Source organism: Carcharodon carcharias, chromosome 3, assembly GCF_017639515.1.
Source record: "Carcharodon carcharias isolate sCarCar2 chromosome 3, sCarCar2.pri, whole genome shotgun sequence".
Taxonomy (NCBI): Eukaryota; Metazoa; Chordata; class Chondrichthyes; order Lamniformes; family Lamnidae; genus Carcharodon; species Carcharodon carcharias.
This window is the reverse complement of record NC_054469.1, coordinates 428,871-456,179: the sequence shown is the minus strand read 5'-3', so window position 1 is coordinate 456,179 and position 27,309 is coordinate 428,871. Positions and strand designations below refer to the sequence as shown.

General features: G+C 62.7%; 1 protein-coding gene across 2 annotated transcripts in view; it reads right to left on the bottom strand.

Annotated features, from left to right (window-relative positions):
• Positions 1-27,309, bottom strand: part of mapk15 (mitogen-activated protein kinase 15) — a 159,176-nt gene that overhangs the window by 131,175 nt on the left and 692 nt on the right. The window lies entirely within an intron of this gene.

Genomic DNA, 27,309 nt, shown 5'->3' with positions numbered 1-27,309 from the left:
TACCCACCTCACTGAACCCCCAGCTCCACCTACCCACCTGACTGAACCCCCAGCTCCACCTACCCACCTCACTGAACCCCCAGCTCCACCTACCCACCTACTGACCCCCCAGCTCCACCTACCCACCTCACTGAACCCCCAGCTCCACCTACCCACCTGACTGAACCCCCAGCTCCCACCTACCCACCTCGACTGAACCCCCAGCTCCACCTACCCACCTCACTGACCCCCAGCTCCACCTACCCACCTCACTGAACCCCCAGCTCCACCTACCCACCTGACTGAACCCCAGCTCCACCTACCCACCTCACTGAACCCCCCAGCTCCACCTACCCACCTCACTGAACCCCCAGCTCCACCTACCCACCTACTGAAACCCCCAGCTCCACCTACCCACCTGACTGAACCCCCAGCTCCACCTACCCACCTGACTGACCCCCAGCTCCACCTACCCACCTCACTGACCCCCCAGCTCCACCTACCCACCTGACTGACCCCCAGCTCCACCTACCCACCTGACTGACCCCCCAGCTCCACCTACCCACCTCACTGACCCCCAGCTCCACCTACCCACCTGACTGAACCCCCAGCTCCACCTACCCACCTGACTGAACCCCCAGCTCCACCTACCCACCTGACTGACCCCCAGCTCCATCTACCCACCTGACTGAACCCCCAGCTCCACCTACCCACCTGACTGAACCCCCAGCTCCACCTACCCACCTCACTGACCCCCCAGCTCCACCTACCCACCTCACTGAACCCCCAGCTCCACCTACCCACCTCACTGACCCCCCAGCTCCACCTACCCACCTCACTGACCCCCAGCTCCACCTACCCACCTCACTGAACCCCCAGCTCCACCTACCCACCTGACTGACCCCCCAGCTCCACCTACCCACCTCACTGAACCCCCAGCTCCACCTACCCACCTCACTGAACCCCCAGCTCCACCTACCCACCTACTGAACCCCCAGCTCCACCTACCCACCTCACTGACCCCCAGCTCCACCTACCCACCTCACTGACCCCCCAGCTCCACCTACCCACCTCACTGACCCCCAGCTCCACCTACCCACCTGACTGAACCCCCAGCTCCACCTACCCACCTCACTGAACCCCCAGCTCCACCTACCCACCTGACTGAACCCCCAGCTCCACCTACCCACCTGACTGAACCCCCAGCTCCACCTACCCACCTGACTGAACCCCCAGCTCCACCTACCCACCTCACTGAACCCCCAGCTCCACCTACCCACCTGACTGAACCCCCAGCTCCACCTACCCACCTGACTGAACCCCCAGCTCCACCTACCCACCTGACTGAACCCCCAGCTCCACCTACCCACCTCACTGAACCCCCAGCTCCACCTACCCACCTCACTGAACCCCCAGCTCCACCTACCCACCTGACTGAACCCCCAGCTCCACCTACCCACCTCACTGAACCCCCAGCTCCACCTACCCACCTGACTGAACCCCCAGCTCCACCTACCCACCTGACTGAACCCCCAGCTCCACCTACCCACCTGACTGACCCCCCAGCTCCACCTACCCACCTGACTGAACCCCCAGCTCCACCTACCCACCTGACTGAACCCCCAGCTCCACCTACCCACCTGACTGAACCCCAGCTCCACCTACCCACCTGACTGAACCCCCAGCTCCACCTACCCACCTGACTGAACCCCCAGCTCCACCTACCCACCTCACTGAACCCCCAGCTCCACCTACCCACCTGACTGACCCCCAGCTCCACCTACCCACCTGACTGAACCCCCAGCTCCACCTACCCACCTGACTGAACCCCCAGCTCCACCTACCCACCTCACTGACCCCCAGCTCCATCTACCCACCTCACTGACCCCCAGCTCCACCTACCCACCTCACTGAACCCCCAGCTCCACCTACCCACCTCACTGAACCCCAGCACCACCTACCCACCTGACTGACCCCCCAGCTCCACCTACCCACCTCACTGAACCCCCAGCTCCACCTACCCACCTCACTGAACCCCCAGCTCCACCTACCCACCTGACTGAACCCCCAGCTCCACCTACCCACCTGACTGAACCCCCAGCTCCACCTACCCACCTCACTGACCCCCAGCTCCACCTACCCACCTCACTGAACCCCCAGCTCCATCTACCCACCTGACTGACCCCCAGCTCCACCTACCCACCTGACTGAACCCCCAGCTCCACCTACCCACCTGACTGAACCCCCAGCTCCACCTACCAACCTCACTGAACCCCCCAGCTCCACCTACCCACCTGACTGAACCCCCAGCTCCACCTACCCACCTGACTGAACCCCCAGCTCCACCTACCCACCTGACTGACCCCCAGCTCCATCTACCCACCTCACTGACCCCCAGCTCCATCTACCCACCTCACTGAACCCCCAGCTCCACCTACCCACCTGACTGAACCCCCAGCTCCACCTACCCACCTCACTGAACCCCCAGCTCCACCTACCCACCTCACTGACCCCCCAGCTCCACCTACCCACCTGACTGACCCCCAGCTCCACCTACCCACCTGACTGAACCCCCAGCTCCACCTACCCACCTGACTGAACCCCCAGCTCCACCTACCCACCTGACTGAACCCCCAGCTCCACCTACCCACCTCACTGACCCCCCAGCTCCACCTACCCACCTGACTGAACCCCCAGCTCCACCTACCCACCTGACTGACCCCCCAGCTCCACCTACCCACCTGACTGACCCCCAGCTCCACCTACCCACCTCACTGACCCCCCAGCTCCACCTACCCACCTGACTGAACCCCCAGCTCCACCTACCCACCTGACTGACCCCCCAGCTCCACCTACCCACCTCACTGAACCCCCAGCTCCACCTACCCACCTCACTGACCCCCCAGCTCCACCTACCCACCTGACTGAACCCCCAGCTCCACCTACCCACCTCACTGAACCCCCAGCTCCACCTACCCACCTGACTGAACCCCCAGCTCCACCTACCCACCTCACTGAACCCCCAGCTCCACCTACCCACCTGACTGACCCCCAGCTCCACCTACCCACCTCACTGAACCCCCAGCTCCACCTACCCACCTGACTGAACCCCCAGCTCCACCTACCCACCTGACTGAACCCCCAGCTCCACCTACCCACCTCACTGAACCCCCAGCTCCACCTACCCACCTGACTGAACCCCCAGCTCCACCTACCCACCTGACTGAACCCCCAGCTCCACCTACCCACCTGACTGAACCCCCAGCTCCACCTACCCACCTCACTGAACCCCCAGCTCCACCTACCCACCTGACTGAACCCCCAGCTCCACCTACCCACCTCACTGAACCCCCAGCTCCACCTACCCACCTCACTGAACCCCCAGCTCCACCTACCCACCTCACTGAACCCCCAGCTCCACCTACCCACCTGACTGAACCCCCAGCTCCACCTACCCACCTGACTGAACCCCCAGCTCCACCTACCCACCTCACTGAACCCCCAGCTCCACCTACCCACCTGACTGACCCCCAGCTCCACCTACCCACCTGACTGAACCCCCAGCTCCACCTACCCACCTCACTGACCCCCAGCTCCACCTACCCACCTGACTGAACCCCCAGCTCCACCTACCCACCTCACTGACCCCCAGCTCCACCTACCCACCTCACTGACCCCCCAGCTCCACCTACCCACCTGACTGACCCCCAGCTCCACCTACCCACCTCACTGAACCCCCAGCTCCATCTACCCACCTCACTGAACCCCCAGCTCCACCTACCCACCTGACTGACCCCCCAGCTCCACCTACCCACCTGACTGAACCCCCAGCTCCACCTACCCACCTCACTGAACCCCCAGCTCCACCTACCCACCTCACTGAACCCCCAGCTCCACCTACCCACCTCACTGAACCCCCAGCTCCACCTACCCACCTCACTGAACCCCCAGCTCCACCTACCCACCTGACTGACCCCCAGCTCCACCTACCCACCTGACTGAACCCCCAGCTCCACCTACCCACCTCACTGACCCCCAGCTCCACCTACCCACCTGACTGAACCCCCAGCTCCACCTACCCACCTGACTGAACCCCCAGCTCCACCTACCCACCTCACTGACCCCCAGCTCCACCTACCCACCTGACTGAACCCCCAGCTCCACCTACCCACCTGACTGACCCCCAGCTCCACCTACCCACCTGACTGAACCCCCAGCTCCACCTACCCACCTGACTGACCCCCCAGCTCCACCTACCCACCTGACTGACCCCCCAGCTCCACCTACCCACCTGACTGAACCCCCAGCTCCACCTACCCACCTCACTGACCCCCAGCTCCACCTACCCACCTGACTGAACCCCCAGCTCCACCTACCCACCTCACTGACCCCCAGCTCCACCTACCCACCTGACTGAACCCCCAGCTCCACCTACCCACCTCACTGACCCCCCAGCTCCACCTACCCACCTGACTGACCCCCAGCTCCACCTACCCACCTGACTGACCCCCCAGCTCCACCTACCCACCTGACTGAACCCCCAGCTCCACCTACCCACCTGACTGACCCCCAGCTCCACCTACCCACCTCACTGACCCCCCAGCTCCACCTACCCACCTCACTGACCCCCCAGCTCCACCTACCCACCTGACTGACCCCCCAGCTCCACCTACCCACCTCACTGAACCCCAGCTCCATCTACCCACCTCACTGAACCCCCAGCTCCACCTACCCACCTCACTGAACCCCCAGCTCCACCTACCCACCTGACTGAACCCCCAGCTCCACCTACCCACCTCACTGAACCCCCAGCTCCACCTACCCACCTGACTGAACCCCCAGCTCCACCTACCCACCTGACTGAACCCCCAGCTCCACCTACCCACCTGACTGAACCCCCAGCTCCACCTACCCACCTCACTGAACCCCCAGCTCCACCTACCCACCTGACTGAACCCCCAGCTCCACCTACCCACCTCACTGAACCCCCAGCTCCACCTACCCACCTGACTGAACCCCCAGCTCCACCTACCCACCTCACTGACCCCCAGCTCCACCTACCCACCTCACTGAAACCCCAGCTCCACCTACCCACCTCACTGACCCCCAGCTCCACCTACCCACCTGACTGACCCCCAGCTCCACCTACCCACCTGACTGAACCCCCAGCTCCACCTACCCACCTCACTGACCCCCCAGCTCCACCTACCCACCTGACTGAACCCCCAGCTCCACCTACCCACCTCACTGAACCCCCAGCTCCACCTACCCACCTCACTGACCCCCCAGCTCCACCTACCCACCTCACTGAACCCCCAGCTCCACCTACCCACCTGACTGACCCCCAGCTCCACCTACCCACCTGACTGAACCCCCAGCTCCACCTACCCACCTCACTGAACCCCCAGCTCCACCTACCCACCTCACTGAACCCCCAGCTCCACCTACCCACCTCACTGACCCCCAGCTCCACCTACCCACCTGACTGACCCCCCAGCTCCACCTACCCACCTGACTGAACCCCCAGCTCCACCTACCCACCTCACTGAACCCCCAGCTCCACCTACCCACCTCACTGAACCCCCAGCTCCACCTACCCACCTGACTGAACCCCCAGCTCCACCTACCCACCTCACTGAACCCCCAGCTCCACCTACCCACCTCACTGACCCCCCAGCTCCACCTACCCACCTGACTGAACCCCCAGCTCCACCTACCCACCTCACTGAACCCCCAGCTCCACCTACCCACCTGACTGAACCCCCAGCTCCACCTACCCACCTGACTGACCCCCAGCTCCACCTACCCACCTGACTGACCCCCAGCTCCACCTACCCACCTCACTGACCCCCCAGCTCCACCTACCCACCTGACTGACCCCCAGCTCCACCTACCCACCTGACTGACCCCCCAGCTCCACCTACCCACCTCACTGAACCCCCAGCTCCACCTACCCACCTGACTGAACCCCCAGCTCCACCTACCCACCTCACTGAACCCCCAGCTCCACCTACCCACCTCACTGAACCCCCAGCTCCACCTACCCACCTGACTGACCCCCAGCTCCACCTACCCACCTCACTGACCCCCAGCTCCACCTACCCACCTCACTGACCCCCCAGCTCCACCTACCCACCTCACTGAACCCCCAGCTCCACCTACCCACCTGACTGAACCCCCAGCTCCACCTACCCACCTGACTGACCCCCCAGCTCCACCTACCCACCTCACTGAACCCCCAGCTCCACCTACCCACCTCACTGAACCCCCAGCTCCACCTACCCACCTCACTGACCCCCAGCTCCACCTACCCACCTGACTGAACCCCCAGCTCCACCTACCCACCTCACTGACCCCCCAGCTCCACCTACCCACCTGACTGAACCCCCAGCTCCACCTACCCACCTGACTGAACCCCCAGCTCCACCTACCCACCTGACTGACCCCCCAGCTCCACCTACCCACCTCACTGACCCCCAGCTCCACCTACCCACCTCACTGAACCCCCAGCTCCACCTACCCACCTCACTGAACCCCCAGCTCCACCTACCCACCTGACTGAACCCCCAGCTCCACCTACCCACCTCACTGACCCCCCAGCTCCACCTACCCACCTCACTGACCCCCCAGCTCCACCTACCCACCTGACTGAACCCCCAGCTCCACCTACCCACCTGACTGAACCCCCAGCTCCACCTACCCACCTCACTGAACCCCCAGCTCCACCTACCCACCTCACTGAACCCCCAGCTCCACCTACCCACCTGACTGAACCCCCAGCTCCACCTACCCACCTCACTGACCCCCAGCTCCACCTACCCACCTCACTGAACCCCCAGCTCCACCTACCCACCTGACTGAACCCCCAGCTCCACCTACCCACCTCACTGACCCCCCAGCTCCACCTACCCACCTCACTGACCCCCCAGCTCCACCTACCCACCTCACTGAACCCCCAGCTCCACCTACCCACCTCACTGAACCCCCAGCTCCACCTACCCACCTCACTGACCCCCAGCTCCACCTACCCACCTCACTGACCCCCCAGCTCCACCTACCCACCTGACTGAACCCCCAGCTCCACCTACCCACCTGACTGACCCCCCAGCTCCACCTACCCACCTGACTGACCCCCAGCTCCACCTACCCACCTCACTGAAACCCCAGCTCCATCTACCCACCTCACTGAACCCCCAGCTCCACCTACCCACCTCACTGACCCCCAGCTCCACCTACCAACCTCACTGAACCCCCAGCTCCACCTACCCACCTGACTGAACCCCCAGCTCCACCTACCCACCTGACTGAACCCCCAGCTCCACCTACCCACCTGACTGAACCCCCAGCTCCACCTACCCACCTCACTGAACCCCCAGCTCCACCTACCCACCTCACTGACCCCCAGCTCCACCTACCCACCTCACTGACCCCCAGCTCCACCTACCCACCTCACTGACCCCCAGCTCCACCTACCCACCTGACTGAACCCCCAGCTCCACCTACCCACCTGACTGAACCCCCAGCTCCACCTACCCACCTCACTGACCCCCAGCTCCACCTACCCACCTCACTGACCCCCAGCTCCACCTACCCACCTGACTGAACCCCCAGCTCCACCTACCCACCTCACTGACCCCCAGCTCCACCTACCCACCTCACTGACCCCCCAGCTCCACCTACCCACCTGACTGAACCCCCAGCTCCACCTACCCACCTCACTGAACCCCCAGCTCCACCTACCCACCTCACTGAACCCCCAGCTCCACCTACCCACCTGACTGAACCCCCAGCTCCACCTACCCACCTCACTGAACCCCCAGCTCCACCTACCCACCTGACTGACCCCCAGCTCCACCTACCCACCTCACTGAACCCCCAGCTCCACCTACCCACCTCACTGAACCCCCAGCTCCACCTACCCACCTGACTGAACCCCCAGCTCCATCTACCCACCTCACTGACCCCCCAGCTCCACCTACCCACCTGACTGAACCCCCAGCTCCACCTACCCACCTCACTGAACCCCCAGCTCCACCTACCCACCTCACTGAACCCCCAGCTCCACCTACCCACCTGACTGAACCCCCAGCTCCACCTACCCACCTGACTGAACCCCCAGCTCCACCTACCCACCTCACTGAACCCCCAGCTCCACCTACCCACCTGACTGAACCCCCAGCTCCACCTACCCACCTCACTGACCCCCCAGCTCCACCTACCCACCTCACTGAACCCCCAGCTCCACCTACCCACCTCACTGAACCCCCAGCTCCACCTACCCACCTCACTGAACCCCCAGCTCCACCTACCCACCTGACTGAACCCCCAGCTCCACCTACCCACCTCACTGAACCCCCAGCTCCATCTACCCACCTGACTGACCCCCAGCTCCACCTACCCACCTGACTGAACCCCCAGCTCCACCTACCCACCTCACTGAACCCCCAGCTCCACCTACCCACCTCACTGACCCCCCAGCTCCACCTACCCACCTCACTGAACCCCCAGCTCCACCTACCCACCTCACTGAACCCCCAGCTCCACCTACCCACCTCACTGAACCCCCAGCTCCACCTACCCACCTCACTGAACCCCCAGCTCCACCTACCCACCTCACTGAACCCCCAGCTCCACCTACCCACCTGACTGAACCCCCAGCTCCACCTACCCACCTGACTGACCCCCCAGCTCCACCTACCCACCTCACTGAACCCCCAGCTCCACCTACCCACCTGACTGAACCCCCAGCTCCACCTACCCACCTCACTGAACCCCAGCTCCACCTACCCACCTGACTGAACCCCCAGCTCCACCTACCCACCTCACTGAACCCCCAGCTCCACCTACCCACCTCACTGAACCCCCAGCTCCACCTACCCACCTCACTGAACCCCCAGCTCCACCTACCCACCTGACTGAACCCCCAGCTCCACCTACCCACCTGACTGAACCCCCAGCTCCACCTACCCACCTGACTGACCCCCCAGCTCCACCTACCCACCTGACTGAACCCCCAGCTCCACCTACCCACCTGACTGAACCCCCAGCTCCACCTACCCACCTCACTGAACCCCCAGCTCCACCTACCCACCTGACTGAACCCCCAGCTCCACCTACCCACCTGACTGACCCCCAGCTCCACCTACCCACCTGACTGAACCCCCAGCTCCACCTACCCACCTGACTGACCCCCAGCTCCACCTACCCACCTCACTGAACCCCCAGCTCCACCTACCCACCTCACTGACCCCCAGCTCCACCTACCCACCTGACTGAACCCCCAGCTCCACCTACCCACCTCACTGAACCCCCAGCTCCACCTACCCACCTGACTGACCCCCAGCTCCACCTACCCACCTCACTGACCCCCCAGCTCCACCTACCCACCTGACTGAACCCCCAGCTCCACCTACCCACCTCACTGACCCCCAGCTCCACCTACCCACCTCACTGACCCCCCAGCTCCACCTACCCACCTGACTGAACCCCCAGCTCCACCTACCCACCTGACTGAACCCCCAGCTCCACCTACCCACCTGACTGAACCCCCAGCTCCACCTACCCACCTGACTGAACCCCCAGCTCCACCTACCCACCTCACTGACCCCCCAGCTCCACCTACCCACCTCACTGAACCCCCAGCTCCACCTACCCACCTCACTGACCCCCCAGCTCCACCTACCCACCTGACTGAACCCCCAGCTCCACCTACCCACCTCACTGAACCCCCAGCTCCACCTACCCACCTGACTGACCCCCCAGCTCCACCTACCCACCTCACTGAACCCCCAGCTCCACCTACCCACCTCACTGAACCCCCAGCTCCACCTACCCACCTGACTGAACCCCCAGCTCCACCTACCCACCTCACTGACCCCCCAGCTCCACCTACCCACCTCACTGACCCCCCAGCTCCACCTACCCACCTCACTGAACCCCCAGCTCCACCTACCCACCTGACTGACCCCCCAGCTCCACCTACCCACCTCACTGAACCCCCAGCTCCACCTACCCACCTGACTGAACCCCCAGCTCCACCTACCCACCTGACTGACCCCCCAGCTCCACCTACCCACCTGACTGAACCCCCAGCTCCACCTACCCACCTCACTGACCCCCCAGCTCCACCTACCCACCTCACTGAACCCCAGCTCCACCTACCCACCTCACTGACCCCCCAGCTCCACCTACCCACCTCACTGACCCCCCAGCTCCACCTACCCACCTGACTGAACCCCCAGCTCCACCTACCCACCTCACTGACCCCCCAGCTCCACCTACCCACCTGACTGAACCCCCAGCTCCATCTACCCACCTGACTGAACCCCCAGCTCCACCTACCCACCTCACTGAACCCCCAGCTCCACCTACCCACCTCACTGAACCCCCAGCTCCACCTACCCACCTCACTGACCCCCCAGCTCCACCTACCCACCTGACTGAACCCCCAGCTCCACCTACCCACCTGACTGAACCCCCAGCTCCACCTACCCACCTGACTGAACCCCCAGCTCCACCTACCCACCTCACTGACCCCCAGCTCCACCTACCCACCTCACTGAACCCCCAGCTCCACCTACCCACCTCACTGAAACCCCAGCTCCACCTACCCACCTCACTGAACCCCCAGCTCCACCTACCCACCTGACTGAACCCCCCAGCTCCACCTACCCACCTGACTGAACCCCCAGCTCCACCTACCCACCTCACTGACCCCCAGCTCCACCTACCCACCTGACTGAACCCCCAGCTCCACCTACCCACCTGACTGACCCCCAGCTCCACCTACCCACCTCACTGACCCCCAGCTCCACCTACCCACCTGACTGAACCCCCAGCTCCACCTACCCACCTGACTGAACCCCCAGCTCCACCTACCCACCTCACTGACCCCCAGCTCCATCTACCCACCTGACTGAACCCCCAGCTCCATCTACCCACCTGACTGACCCCCCAGCTCCACCTACCCACCTCACTGAACCCCCAGCTCCACCTACCCACCTGACTGAACCCCCAGCTCCACCTACCCACCTGACTGAACCCCCAGCTCCACCTACCCACCTGACTGACCCCCAGCTCCACCTACCCACCTGACTGAACCCCCAGCTCCACCTACCCACCTCACTGAACCCCCAGCTCCACCTACCCACCTGACTGAACCCCCAGCTCCACCTACCCACCTCACTGAACCCCCAGCTCCACCTACCCACCTGACTGAACCCCCAGCTCCACCTACCCACCTCACTGAACCCCCAGCTCCACCTACCCACCTGACTGACCCCCAGCTCCACCTACCCACCTCACTGAACCCCCAGCTCCACCTACCCACCTGACTGAACCCCCAGCTCCACCTACCCACCTCACTGACCCCCCAGCTCCACCTACCCACCTCACTGAACCCCCAGCTCCACCTACCCACCTGACTGAACCCCCAGCTCCACCTACCCACCTGACTGAACCCCCAGCTCCACCTACCCACCTGACTGAACCCCCAGCTCCACCTACCCACCTCACTGAACCCCCCAGCTCCACCTACCCACCTCACTGAACCCCCAGCTCCACCTACCCACCTCACTGAACCCCCAGCTCCACCTACCCACCTCACTGAACCCCCAGCTCCACCTACCCACCTGACTGACCCCCCAGCTCCACCTACCCACCTCACTGAACCCCCAGCTCCACCTACCCACCTGACTGAACCCCCAGCTCCACCTACCCACCTGACTGAACCCCCAGCTCCACCTACCCACCTCACTGACCCCCCAGCTCCACCTACCCACCTGACTGACCCCCAGCTCCACCTACCCACCTGACTGACCCCCAGCTCCACCTACCCACCTCACTGACCCCCCAGCTCCACCTACCCACCTCACTGAACCCCCAGCTCCACCTACCCACCTCACTGAACCCCCAGCTCCACCTACCCACCTCACTGACCCCCAGCTCCACCTACCCACCTCACTGAACCCCCAGCTCCACCTACCCACCTCACTGAACCCCCAGCTCCACCTACCCACCTGACTGACCCCCCAGCTCCACCTACCCACCTGACTGAACCCCCAGCTCCACCTACCCACCTGACTGAACCCCCAGCTCCACCTACCCACCTCACTGAACCCCCAGCTCCACCTACCCACCTGACTGAACCCCCAGCTCCACCTACCCACCTGACTGACCCCCAGCTCCACCTACCCACCTCACTGAACCCCCAGCTCCACCTACCCACCTGACTGAACCCCCAGCTCCACCTACCCACCTCACTGACCCCCCAGCTCCACCTACCCACCTGACTGAACCCCCAGCTCCACCTACCCACCTCACTGAACCCCCAGCTCCACCTACCCACCTCACTGAACCCCCAGCTCCACCTACCCACCTCACTGAACCCCCAGCTCCACCTACCCACCTGACTGAACCCCCAGCTCCACCTACCCACCTGACTGAACCCCCAGCTCCACCTACCCACCTGACTGACCCCCCAGCTCCACCTACCCACCTCACTGACCCCCCAGCTCCACCTACCCACCTCACTGAACCCCCAGCTCCACCTACCCACCTGACTGACCCCCAGCTCCACCTACCCACCTCACTGACCCCCCAGCTCCACCTACCCACCTGACTGACCCCCCAGCTCCACCTACCCACCTGACTGAACCCCCAGCTCCACCTACCCACCTGACTGAACCCCCAGCTCCACCTACCCACCTGACTGACCCCCCAGCTCCACCTACCCACCTGACTGAACCCCCAGCTCCACCTACCCACCTGACTGAACCCCCAGCTCCACCTACCCACCTGACTGACCCCCCAGCTCCACCTACCCACCTCACTGAACCCCCAGCTCCACCTACCCACCTCACTGAACCCCCAGCTCCACCTACCCACCTGACTGAACCCCCAGCTCCACCTACCCACCTCACTGACCCCCCAGCTCCACCTACCCACCTGACTGACCCCCAGCTCCACCTACCCACCTCACTGAACCCCCAGCTCCATCTACCCACCTCACTGACCCCCCAGCTCCACCTACCCACCTGACTGAACCCCCCAGCTCCACCTACCCACCTGACTGAACCCCCAGCTCCACCTACCCACCTCACTGAACCCCCAGCTCCACCTACCCACCTCACTGACCCCCCAGCTCCACCTACCCACCTCACTGAACCCCCAGCTCCACCTACCCACCTCACTGACCCCCAGCTCCACCTACCCACCTCACTGACCCCCAGCTCCACCTACCCACCTGACTGACCCCCAGCTCCATCTACCCACCTGACTGAACCCCCAGCTCCACCTACCCACCTCACTGACCCCCAGCTCCACCTACCCACCTCACTGACCCCCAGCTCCACCTACCCACCTCACTGAACCCCCCAGCTCCACCTACCCACCTCACTGAACCCCCAGCTCCACCTACCCACCTCACTGACCCCCAGCTCCACCTACCCACCTGACTGACCCCCCAGCTCCACCTACCCACCTGACTGAACCCCCAGCTCCACCTACCCACCTCACTGAACCCCCAGCTCCACCTACCCACCTGACTGACCCCCCAGCTCCACCTACCCACCTCACTGACCCCCCAGCTCCACCTACCCACCTGACTGAACCCCCAGCTCCACCTACCCACCTCACTGACCCCCCAGCTCCACCTACCCACCTGACTGAACCCCCAGCTCCACCTACCCACCTCACTGACCCCCCAGCTCCACCTACCCACCTCACTGAACCCCCAGCTCCACCTACCCACCTGACTGACCCCCCAGCTCCACCTACCCACCTCACTGAACCCCCAGCTCCATCTACCCACCTGACTGAACCCCCAGCTCCACCTACCCACCTGACTGAACCCCCAGCTCCACCTACCCACCTCACTGAACCCCCAGCTCCACCTACCCACCTCACTGACCCCCAGCTCCATCTACCCACCTGACTGACCCCCCAGCTCCACCTACCCACCTCACTGAACCCCCAGCTCCACCTACCCACCTCACTGACCCCCAGCTCCACCTACCCACCTGACTGACCCCCCAGCTCCACCTACCCACCTCACTGAACCCCCAGCTCCACCTACCCACCTGACTGACCCCCAGCTCCACCTACCCACCTCACTGACCCCCCAGCTCCACCTACCCACCTCACTGAACCCCCAGCTCCACCTACCCACCTGACTGAACCCCCAGCTCCACCTACCCACCTCACTGAACCCCCAGCTCCACCTACCCACCTGACTGACCCCCCAGCTCCACCTACCCACCTGACTGACCCCCAGCTCCACCTACCCACCTGACTGACCCCCAGCTCCACCTACCCATCTCACTGACCCCCAGCTCCACCTACCCACCTGACTGACACCCAGCTCCACCTACCCACCTCACTGAACCCCCAGCTCCACCTACCCACCTCACTGAACCCCCAGCTCCCACCTACCCACCTCACTGAACCCCCAGCTCCACCTACCCACCTCACTGAACCCCCAGCTCCACCTACCCACCTGACTGAACCCCCAGCTCCACCTACCCACCTGACTGAACCCCCAGCTCCACCTACCCACCTGACTGAACCCCCAGCTCCACCTACCCACCTGACTGAACCCCCAGCTCCACCTACCCACCTGACTGAACCCCCAGCTCCACCTACCCACCTGACTGAACCCCCCAGCTCCACCTACCCACCTGACTGACCCCCCAGCTCCACCTACCCACCTCACTGAACCCCCAGCTCCACCTACCCACCTGACTGAACCCCCAGCTCCACCTACCCACCTGACTGAACCCCCAGCTCCACTTACCCACCTCACTGAACCCCCAGCTCCATCTACCCACCTGACTGACCCCCAGCTCCATCTACCCACCTGACTGACCCCCAGCTCCACCTACCCACCTCACTGACCCCCAGCTCCACCTACCCACCTCACTGAACCCCCAGCTCCACCTACCCACCTGACTGACCCCCAGCTCCACCTACCCACCTCACTGAACCCCCAGCTCCACCTACCCACCTGACTGACCCCCCAGCTCCACCTACCCACCTCACTGAACCCCCAGCTCCACCTACCCACCTGACTGAACCCCCAGCTCCACCTACCCACCTGACTGAACCCCCAGCTCCACCTACCCACCTCACTGAACCCCCAGCTCCACCTACCCACCTCACTGAACCCCCAGCTCCACCTACCCACCTCACTGACCCCCCAGCTCCACCTACCCACCTGACTGAACCCCCAGCTCCACCTACCCACCTGACAGACCCCCCAGCTCCACCTACCCACCTGACTGACCCCCCAGCTCCACCTACCCACCTAACTGACCCCCCCAGCTCCACCTACCCACCTGACACTGAACCCCCCAGCTCCACCTACCCACCCACTGACCCCCAGCTCCACCTACCCACCTCACTGACCCCCACTGAACCCCCACCTCCCACCTGACACTGAACCACCCACCTCACTGACCCCAGCTCACCACCCAGAGCTCTCACCACCGCCCACCTCCCCCTGAACTACCCCCCCCACCTACCCACCTAACTGAACCCCCAGCTCCACCTACCCACCTCACTGAACCCCCAGCTCCACCTACCCACCTGACTGACCCCCCAGCTCCACCTACCCACCTCACTGAAACCCCAGCTCCACCTACCCACCTCACTGAACCCCCAGCTCCACCTACCCACCTCACTGACCCCCCAGCTCCACCTACCCACCTGACTGAACCCCCCAGCTCCATCTACCCACCTCACTGACCCCCCAGCTCCACCTACCCACCTCACTGAACCCCCAGCTCCACCTACCCCACCTCACTGAACCCCCAGCTCCACCTACCCACCTACTGAACCCCCCAGCTCCACCTACCCACCTCACTGAACCCCCAGCTCCACCTACCCACCTCACTGAACCCCCAGCTCCATCTACCCACCTGACTGAACCCCAGCTCCACCTACCCACCTCACTGACCCCCCAGCTCCACCTAACCCACCTCACTGACCCCCCAGCTCCACCTACCCACCTCACTGAACCCCCAGCTCCATCTACCCACCTCACTGAACCCCCAGCTCCACCTACCCACCTGACTGAACCCCCACTCCACCTACCCACCTGACTGACCCCCCAGCTCCACCTACCCCACCTCACGGAACCCCCAGCTCCACCTACCCCCTCACTGAACCCCCCCAGCTCCACCTACCCACCTGACTGACCCCCAGCTCCACCTACCCCACCTCACTGACCCCCCAGCTCCACCTACCCCACCTCACTGAACCCCCAGCTCCACCTACCCCACCTCACTGAACCCCCAGCTCCACCTACCCACCTCACTGACCCCCCAGCTCCACCTACCCACCTCACTGACCCCCCAGCTCCATCTACCCACCTCACTGACCCCCCACTCCCACCTACCCACCTGACGGACCCCCAGCTCCAACTACCCACCTGACTGACCCCCAGCTCCACCTACCCACCTCACTGAACCCCCAGCTCCACCTACCCACCTCACTGAACCCCCAGCTCCACCTACCCACCTGACTGAACCCCCAGCTCCACCTACCCACCTGACTGAACCCCAGCTCCACCTACCCACCTCACTGACCCCCAGCTCCACCTACCCACCTCACTGACCCCCCAGCTCCACCTACCCACCTGACTGACCCCCCAGCTCCACCTACCCACCTGACTGAACCCCCAGCTCCACCTACCCACCTGACTGAACCCCCAGCTCCACCTACCCACCTCACTGACCCCCCAGCTCCACCTACCCACCTGACTGACCCCCCAGCTCCACCTACCCACCTGACTGAACCCCCAGCTCCATCTACCCACCTCACTGAACCCCCAGCTCCATCTACCCACCTGACTGACCCCCAGCTCCACCTACCCACCTCACTGAACCCCCAGCTCCACCTACCCACCTCACTGACCCCCAGCTCCACCTACCCACCTCACTGAACCCCCAGCTCCACCTACCCACCTGACTGACCCCCCCAGCTCCACCTACCCCACCTGACTGACCCCCCAGCTCCACCTACCCACCTGACTGACCCCCCAGCTCCACTCTACCCACCTGACTGAACCCCCAGCTCACCTACCCACCTCACTGAACCCCCAGCTCCACCTACCCACCTCACTGAACCCCCAGCTCCACCTACCCACCTGACTGAACCCCCAGCTCCACCTACCCACCTCACTGACCCCCCAGCTCCACCTACCCACCTCACTGAACCCCCAGCTCCATCTACCCACCTGACTGAACCCCCAGCTCCACCTACCCACGCTCACTGAACCCCCAGCTCCACCTACCCACCTGGACTGAACCCCCAGCTCCACCTACCCACCTCACTGACCCCCCAGCTCCACCTACCCACCTCACTGAACCCCCAGCTCCACCTACCCACCTGACTGAACCCCCAGCTCCACCTACCCACCTCACTGACCCCCCAGCTCCACCTACCCACCTGACTGACCCCCCAGCTCCACCTACCCACCTGACTGAACCCCCAGCTCCACCTACCCACCTCACTGAACCCCCAGCTCCACCTACCCACCTCACTGACCCCCAGCTCCACCTACCCACCTGACTGACCCCCCAGCTCCACCTACCCACCTCACTGACCCCCAGCTCCACCTACCCACCTGACTGACCCCCCCAGCTCCACCTACCCACCTCACTGAACCCCCAGCTCCACCTACCCACCTGACTGACCCCCCAGCTCCACCTACCCACCTGACTGAACCCCCAGCTCCACCTACCCACCTGACTGAACCCCAGCTCCACCTACCCACCTGACTGAACCCCCAGCTCCACCTACCCACCTCACTGACCCCCCAGCTCCACCTACCCACCTGACTGACCCCCCAGCTCCACCTACCCACCTCACTGACCCCCAGCTCCACCTACCCACCTCACTGAACCCCCAGCTCCACCTACCCACCTGACTGACCCCCAGCTCCACCTACCCACCTCACTGAACCCCCAGCTCCACCTACCCACCTCACTGAACCCCCAGCTCCACCTACCCACCTCACTGACCCCCCAGCTCCATCTCCCCACCTGACTGAACCCCCAGCTCCACCTACCCACCTCACTGAACCCCCAGCTCCACCTACCCACCTCACTGAACCCCCAGCTCCATCTACCCACCTGACTGAACCCCCAGCTCCACCTACCCACCTGACTGACCCCCCAGCTCCATCTCCCCACCTGACTGAACCCCCAGCTCCACCTACCCACCTGACTCAACCCCCAGCTCCATCTACCCACCTGACTGAACCCCCAGCCCCCTCTGTCTCCACAGCCACTTTCTGCCACTCCTAGCCACACTGCCCCCCCCAGCCTCAATCACCTCCCCCTAATGGAATGAGACAGATCATGATCAAGATTATTATTGGGGATGAGCAAAGTGCAAAGTGACACGTTTTGTTGGGAAGAATAAATGACATTATAAACTAAATGATACAAAAGGGGTTAAAGAGGTGTGCAGGATCAGAGGTAGGGGCGTATTGTGGTGACCAAATTTCCGGCTTTATACCAGATAATCCAGTTTCAATATCCCAGTCTGATATCCGATTTGAAGTGGATCCATTATTGTCCACAAATTTTATTTAAAGTGAGAGTCCTTGTGGATTCTACCTCCTCCTGACTCCCAAACATGTATTTAGGTACAATTTATTCTATGATGAATTCTCATTCATATATTTGATTTTCCAGAGTGTTGGGAATGAACAAACTTTTCTGCGCTTCGTAACTAATATCTTCTCAACAACACTGTTCACATGGCCCACTTCACCCTCATGTGAATCAAGAATTAAGACAAAACTCCATCGCCAGAACAACCCAAACCTTCATCTCCGCACACACGCTAAATCTGCTGACTAATCTAATAGATTCTTTATTTTTATTCATTCACAGAATGTGGGCTTCGTTGGCCTGGCCCAGCATTTATTGCCCATCCCTAGTTGCCCTTGAGAAGGTGGTGATGAGCTGCCTTCTTGAGCCGCTGCAGTCCATGTGGTGTAGTTAAACCCACAGTGCTGTTAGGGAGGGAGTTCCAGGATTTTGACCCAGCGACAGTGAAGGAACAGTGATATATTTCCAAGTCAGGATGGTGAGTGACTTGGAGGGGAACTTCCAGGTGGTGGCGTTCCCATCTATCTGCTGCCCTTGTCCTTTGAGATGGTAGTGGTTATGGGGTTGGAAGGTGCTGTTTCAGGAGCCTTGGTGAGTTCCTGCAGTGCATCTTGTAGATGGTACACACACTGCTGCTGCTGTGTGTCGGTGGTGGAGGGAGTGAATGTTTGTGGATGGGGTGCCAATCAAATGGGCTGCTTTGTCCTGGATGGTTTCAAGCTTCTTGAGTGTTGTGGGAGCTGCACTCATCCAGGTGAGTGGGGAGAGTTCTATCACACTACTGACTTGTGCCTTGTAGATGGTGGACAGGCTTTGGGGAGTCAGGAGGTGAGTTAATCGTCGCATAATACCTAGCCTCTGATCTGCTCTTGTAGCCACAGCATTTATATGTCTAGTCCAATTTAGTTTCTGGTGAATGGTAACCCCCAGGATGTGATAGTGGGGGATTCAGTGATGGTGATGCCATTGAACAGCAAGGGGCAATGGTTGGATTCTCTCTTGTTGGTGATGGTCATTGCCTGACACTTGTGTGGCATGAATGTTACTTGCCATTTGTCAGCCCAAGCCTGGATATTGTCCAGGTCTTGCTGCATTTGGACATGGACAGCTTCAGTGCCTGAGGTGTTGCGAATGTTGCTGAACATTGTGCAATCATCAGCGAACATCCCCACTTCTGACCTTATGATGGAAGGAAGGTCATTGATGAAGCAGCTGAAGATGGTTGGGCCAAGGACACTACCCTGAGGAACTCCTGCAGTGATGTCCTGGAGCTGAGATGACTGACCTCCAACAACCACAACCATCTTTCTTTGTGCTAGATATGACTCCAACTGACAGAGAGTTTTCTCCCAATTCCCATTGATTCCAGTTTTGCTAGGGCTCCTCGATGCCCTTGATGTCAAGGGCAGTCACTCTCACCTCACCTCGGGAGTTTAGCTCTTTTGTCCATGTTTGAACCAAGGGTGTAATGAGGTCAGGAGTTCAGTGGCCCTGGTGGAATCCAAACTGGGCTTCATTGAGCAGCTCATTGCTAAGCAAGTGCCGCTTGATAGCACTGTTGATGACCCCTTCCATTGCTTTACTGATGACGTAGAACAGACTGATGGGGTGGTAATTGACCAGGTTGGATCTTTCCTGTTTCTTGTACCGGGGCAATTTTCCACATAGCCGGGTAGATGCCAGTGTTGTAGATATACTGGAACAACTTGGCTAGGGGCGTGACAAGTTCTGGAACACAAGTCTTCAGTACTATTGCTGGAATATTGTCAGGGCCCATAGCCTTTGCAGTATCCGGTGCCTTCAGCTGTTTCTTGATATCACGCAGAGCGAATTGAATTGGCTGAAGACTGGAATCTGTGATGCTGGGGACCTCTGGAGGAGGTCGAGATGGATCATCTACTTGGCACTTCTGGCTGAAGATTGTAGCAAATGCTTCAGCCTTATCTTTTGCACTGATGTGCTGGGCTCCTCCATCATTGAGGATGGGGATATTTGTGGAGACTCCTCCTCCAGTGAGTTGTTTAATTGTCCACCACCATTCACGATTGGATGTGGCAGGACTGCAGAGCTTAGATCTGATCCATTGGTTGTGGGATTGCTTAGCTCTGTCTATCACTTGCTGCTTATGCAGTTTGGCATGCAAATAGCCCTGTGTTATAGCTTCACCAGGTTGGCACCTCATTTTTAGGTATGCCTGGTGCTGCTCCTGGCATGCCCTCCTGCACTCTTCATTGAACCAGGGTTGATCCCCAGGCTTGATGGTAATGGTAGAGTGGGGGATATGCCAGGCCATGAGGTTACAGATTGTGTTCGAGTACAATTCTGCTGCTGCTGATGGCCCATAGTACCTCATGGATTCTCACTCTTGAGTTGCTAGATCTGTTTGAAATCTATCCCATTTAGCACGGTGGTAGTGCCACACAACACGATGGAGGGTATTCTCAATGTGAAGGCAGGACTTTGTCTCCACGACTGTGTGGTGGTCACTCCTACCGATACTGTCATGGACAGATGCATTTGCAGCAGGCAGGTTGATGAGGATGAGGTCAAGTATGTTTTCCCCTCTTGTTGGTTCCCTCACCACCTGCCACAGACCCAGTCTAGCAGTTATATCCCTTAAGACTCAGCCAGCAGTGATGTTCAACATGGAGGAACACTGATTCATCAGCTGAGGGAGGGTGGTACATGGCAATCAGCAGGTTTCCTTGCCCATGTTTGACCTGATGCCATGAAACTTCATGGGCTCCAGAGTCGATGTTGAGGACTCCCAAGGCAACTCCCTCCTGACTGTATACCACTGTTGCTGGGTCTGCCCCAGACAGGACATACCCAGGGATGGTGATGGTGGTGTCTGGGACATTATCTGTCAGGTTGTTGCTTGACTTGTCTGTGAGACAACTCTCCCAATTTAGGCACTAGCCCCCAGTAAGGAGGACTTTGTAGGGTTGACAGGGCTGAGATTGCTTTTGTCATTTCTGGTGCCTTGGCTGATGCTGGGTGTCTCGGTAGCGGCTTGATACAACTGAGTGGCTTGCTGGGCCATTTCAGGGGGCAGTTAAAAGTCAACCACATTGCTATGGATCTGGAGTCACATGTAGGCCAGACCAGGTAAGGACAACAGATTTCCCAGATGAGTTTTTTACAATAATCGACAATGGTTTCGTGGTCATCATTAGACTTTTAATTCCAGATTTTAATTCCATCATCAAGCGACACTTGCTTAGCAATAACCTGCCCAGAGATGCCCAGTTTGGGTTTTGCCAGGGCCACTCAGCTCCTGACCTCATGACAGCCTTGGTTCAAACATGGACAAAAGAGCTGAACTCCAGAGGTGTGGTGAGGGTGACTGCCCTTGACATCAAGGCAGCATTTGACCGAGTGTGGCATCAAGGAGCCCTAGCAAAACTGGAGTCAATGGGAATCGGGGGGAAAACTCTCCGCTGGTTGGAGTCATACTTAGCACAAAGGAAGATGGTTGTGGATGTTGGAGGTCAGTCATCTCAGCTCCAGGACATCACTGCAGGAGTTCCTCAGGGTAGTGTCCTCGGCCCAACCATCTTCAGCTGCTTCATCAATGACCTTCCTTCCATCATAAGGTCAGAAGTGGGGATGTTCGCTGATGATTGCACAATGTTCAGCACCATTCGCGACTCCTCCCTCCTCTCCCCCTCCCCCCTCATCTCCCTCCCCCGCCTCCGCCCTTTCTCTCCCCCCTCCCCCGATCCTCTCCCCCTCCCCCCTCCCACCTCTCTCCCCCTTCTCTCCCCCCCTCCCCCCTTCTCTCCCCTCCCCATTCTCTCCCCCCCAACAACCTTCTCTCCCCCCCCAACAACCTTCTCTCCCCCCCAACTACCTTCTCTCCCCACCCCCCAACTACCTTCTCTCCACCGCCCCCCCGCCAACTACCTTCTCTCCACCGCCCCCCCGCCAACTACCTTCTCTCCACCGCCCCCCCGCCAACTACCTTCTCTCCACCGCCCCCCCGCCAACTACCTTCTCTCCACCGCCCCCCCGCCAACTACCTTCTCTCCACCGCCCCCCCGCCAACTACCTTCTCTCCACCGCCCCCCCGCCAACTACCTTCTCTCCACCGCCCCCCCGCCAACTACCTTCTCTCCCCCTCCCTCCCTCCCAACTTTCTCTCCCCCTCCCTCACCCCCAACCTTCTCTCCCCCTCCACCTTCTCTCCCCCAACACACCCCTCTCCCCCCCCACCAACCCCGTCTCCCCCCCTCCTTCTCTCCCCCCACCCACCCCCTCTCCTCCCAACCTCCTCCCCCCAAACCTCCTCTCCCCCTCCCTCCCCGCCCCACCTTCTCTCCCCCTCCCTCCCCCCCAACCTTCTCTCCCCCTCCCTCCCCCCCAATCCCCACCTTCTCTCCCCTCCCTCCACCTTCTCCCCCCCAACCCCCACCTTCTCTCCCCCTCTCTCTCCCACCTTCTCCCCCCCCACCCCCCTCCCCCCACCTTCTCTCCCCCCTCACCCCCAACTTCTCTCCTCCCTTCTCTCCCCCTCCCTCCCCCACAACCTTCTCTCCCCCTCCCTCCCCCACAACCTTCTCTCCCCCTCCCTCCCCGCCACCTTCTCTCCCCCTCCCTCCCCCCACTTTCTCTCCCTCCCTCCCCGCCCCACCTCCTCTCCTCCTGCCCCACCTTCTCTCCCCCCTCCCTCCCTCCCTCCATCTTCTCTTCCCCTCCCTCCCTCCTTCCCCCCACCTTCTCTTCCCCTCCCTCCCCACCTTCTCTCCCCACACCTTCTCTCCCCCAACCTTCTCTCCCCCAACCTTCTCTCCCCCAACCTTCTCTCCCCCTCCCTCTCCCCCCATCTTCTCTCCCCATCAACCCCCACCTTCTCTCCCCCTCCCCCTCCCCCCACCATCTCCCTCCTCACCCCCACCTTCTCTCCGCCCTCCCCCCAACTTCTCTCCCCCTCCCTCCCCCCCAATCTTCTCTCCCCCCCCCAACCTTCTCTCCCCCTCCCTCCCACCCACCTTCTCTCCCCCTCCCTCCCTCCCCAACCTTCTCTCCCCCTCCCACCCTCCCCAACCTTCTCTCCCCCTCTCACGCTCCCAACCTTCTCTCCCCCTCCCTCCCTCCCCCCCAACATTCTCTCCCCCTCCCTCCCTCCCCCCCAACATTCTCTCCCCCTCACTCCCTCCCCCCAAACCTTCTCTCCCCCTCCCGCCCTCGCCCCCAACCTTCTCTCCCACTCCCTCCCTCCCCCCAACCTTCTCTCCCCCTCCCTCCCCCCCAACCTTCTCTCCCTCCCTCCCCCCCAAACCTTCTCTCCTCCCCCCAACCTTCTCTCCCCCTCCCTCCCTCCCCCCAACCTTCTCTCCCCCTCCCTCCCGCCCCCCCAACCTTCTCTCCCCCTCCCTCCCTCCCCCCCAACTTTCTCTCCCCCTCCCTCCCTCCCCCCCAACCTTCTCTCCCCCTCCCTCCCTCCCCCCCAACCTTCTCTCCCCCTCCCTCCCTCGCCCCCAACCTTCTCTCCCCCTCCCTCCCTCCCCCCAACCTTCTCTCCCCCTCCCTCCCGCCCCCCCAACCTTCTCTCCCCCTCCCTCCCACCCACATTCTCTCCCCCTCCCTCCCTCCCCAACCTTCTCTCCCCCTCCCACCCTCCCCAACCTTCTCTCCCCCTCCCTCCCTCCCCAACCTTCTCTCCCCCTCCCTCCCTCCCCAACCTTCTCTCCCCCTCCCTCCCTCCCCCCCAACATTCTCTCCCCCTCCCTCCCTCCCCCCCAACATTCTCTCCCCCTCCCTCCCCCCCAACCTTCTCTCCCCCTCCCTCCCTCCCCCCCAACCTTCTCTCCCCCTCCCTCCCTCCCCCCCAACCTTCTCTCCCCCTCCCTCCCCCCCAACCTTCTCTCCCCCTCCCTCCCTCCCCCCCAACCTTCTCTCCCCCTCCCTCCCTCCCCCCCAACCTTCTCTCCCCCTCCCTCCCTCCCCCCCAACCTTCTCTCCCCCTCCCTCCCTCCCAACCTTCTCTCCCCCTCCCTACCTCCCCCCAACATTCTTGCCCCCTCCCTCCCAACCTTCTCTCCCCCTCCCTCCCCCCCACCTTCTCCCCCCCTCCCTCCCCCCCACCTTCTCCCCCCCCTCCCCCCAACCATCTCTCCCCCTCCCCCCCAACCTTCTCTCCCCCTCCCTCCCTCCCCCCCAACCTTCACTCCCCCTCCCTCCCCCCCACCTTCTCCCCCCCTCCCCCCAACCTTCTCTCCCCCTCCCTCCCTCCCCCTCCAACCTTCTCTCCCCCTCCCTCCCTCCCCCTCCAACCTTCTCTCCCCCTCCCTCCCTCCCCCTCCAACCTTCACTCCCCCTCCCTCCCCCCCAACCTTCTCTCCCCCTCCCTCCCTCCCCCTCCAACCTTCTCTCCCCCTCCCTCCCTCCCCCTCCAACCTTCTCTCCCCCTCCCTCCCTCCCCCCCAACCTTCTCTCCCCCTCAACCTTCTCTCCCCCTCCCTCCCCCCCAACCTTCTCTCCCTCTCCCTCCCTCCCCCGCCCCAACCTTCTCTCCCTCTCCCCCCTCCCCCCCAACCTTCTCTCCTCCCACCCAACCTTCTCTTCCCCTCCCTCCCTCCCCCCCAACCTTCTCTCCCCCTCCCTCCCTCCCCCCCAACCTTCTCTCCCCCTCCCTCCCTCCCCCCCAACATTCTCTCCCCTCCCTTCCTCCCCCCAACCTTCTCTCCCCCTCCCTCCCTCCCCCCCAACCTTCTCTCCCCCTCCCTCCCTCCCCCCCAACCTTCTCGCCCTCCCTCCCCCCCAACCTTCTCTCCCCCTCCCTTCCTCCCCCCCAACCTTCTCTCCCCCACCCACCCTCCCCCCCAACCTTCTCTCCTCCCCTCCCACCTCCCCCCCAACCTTCTCTCCCCCTCCCTCCCTCCCAACCTTCTCTCCCTCCCTCCCCCCCAACCTTCTCTCCCTCCCTCCCCCCCAACCTTCTCTCCCCCTCCCTCCCTCCCCCCCAACCTTCTCTCCCCCTCCCTCCCCCCCAACCTTCTCTCCCCCTCCCTCCCTCCCCCCCAACCTTCTCTCCCCCTCCCTCCCTCCCCCCCAACCTTCTCTCCCCCTCCCTCCCTCCCCAACCTTCTCTCCCCCTCCCTCCCTCCCCAACCTTCTCTCCCCCTCCCTCCCTCCCAACCTTCTCTCCCCCTCCCTCCCTCCCCCCCAACCTTCTCTCCCCCTCCCTCCCTCCCCCCCAACCTTCTCTCCCATTCCCTCCCCCCCCAACCTTCTCTCCCCCTCCCTCCCTCCCAACCTTCTCTCCCTCCCTCCCCCCCAACCTTCTCTCCCTCTCCCTCCCTCCCCGCCAACCTTCTCTCCCCCTCCCTCCCACCCACCTTCTCTCCCCCTCCCACCCTCCCCAACCTTCTCTCCCCCTCCCTCCCTCCCCAACCTTCTCTCCCCCTCCCTCCCTCCCCCCCAACATTCTCTCCCCCTCCCTCCCTCCCTCCCAACATTCTCTCCCCCTCACTCCCTCCCCCCCAACCTTCTCTCCCCCTCCCTCCCTCCCCCCCAACCTTCTCTCCCCCTCCCTCCCTCCCCCCCAACCTTCACTCCCCCTCCCTCCCACCCAACCTTCTCTCCCCCTCCCTCCCTCCCAACCTTCTCTCCCCCTCCCTGCCCCCAACCTTCTCCCCCCCTCCCTCCCCCCCACCTTCTCCCCCCCTCCCCCCAACCTTCTCTCCCCCCCTCCCCCCAACCATCTCTCCCCCTCCCCCCCAACCTTCTCTCCCCCTCCCTCCCTCCCCCCCAACCTTCTCTCCCCCTCCCTCCCTCCCCCCCAACCTTCACTCCCCCTCCCTCCCACCCAACCTTCTCTCCCCCTCCCTCCCTCCCCCTCCAACCTTCTCTCCCCCTCCCTCCCTCCCCTCCAACCTTCTCTCCCCCTCCCTCCCTCGCCCCCAACCTTCTCTCCCTCCCTCCCCCCCAACCTTCTCTCCCCCTCCCTCCCTCCCAACCTTCTCTCCCCCTCCCTCCCTCCCCCCCAACCTTCTCTCCCCCTCCCTCCCCCCCAACCTTCTCTCCCCCTCCCTCCCCCCCAACCTTCTCTCCCTCTCCCTCCCTCCCCCGCCCCAACCTTCTCTCCCTCTCCCTCCCTCCCCCCCAACCTTCTCTCCCCCTCCCTCCCTCCCCCCCAACATTCTCTCCCCCTCCCTTCCTCCCCCCCAACCTTCTCTCCCCCTCCCTCCCTCCCCCCCAACCTTCTCTCCCCCTCCCTCCCTCCCCCCCAACCTTCTCTCCCCCTCCCTCCCCCGCCCCAACCTTCTCTCCCCCTCCCTCCCTCCCCCCCAACCTTCTCTCCCCCTCCCACCCTCCCCCCCAACCTTCTCTCCCCCTCCCTCCCTCCCAACCTTCTCTCCCTCCCTCCCCCCCAACCTTCTCTCCCTCTCCCTCCCTCCCCCCCAACCTTCTCTCCCCCTCCCTCCCTCCCCAACCTTCTCTCCCCCTCCCTCCCTCCCAACCTTCTCTCCCCCTCCCTCCCTCCCAACCTTCTCTCCCCCTCCCTCCCTCCCAACCTTCTCTCCCCCTCCCTCCCTCCCCAACCTTCTCACCCCCTCCCTCCCTCCCAACCTTCTCTCCCCCTCCCTCCCTCCCCCCCAACCTTCTCTCCCCCTCCCTCCCCCCCCAACCTTCTCTCCCCCTCCCTCCCTCCCAACCTTCTCTCCCTCCCTCCCCCCCAACCTTCTCTCCCCCTCCCTCCCTCCCCCCC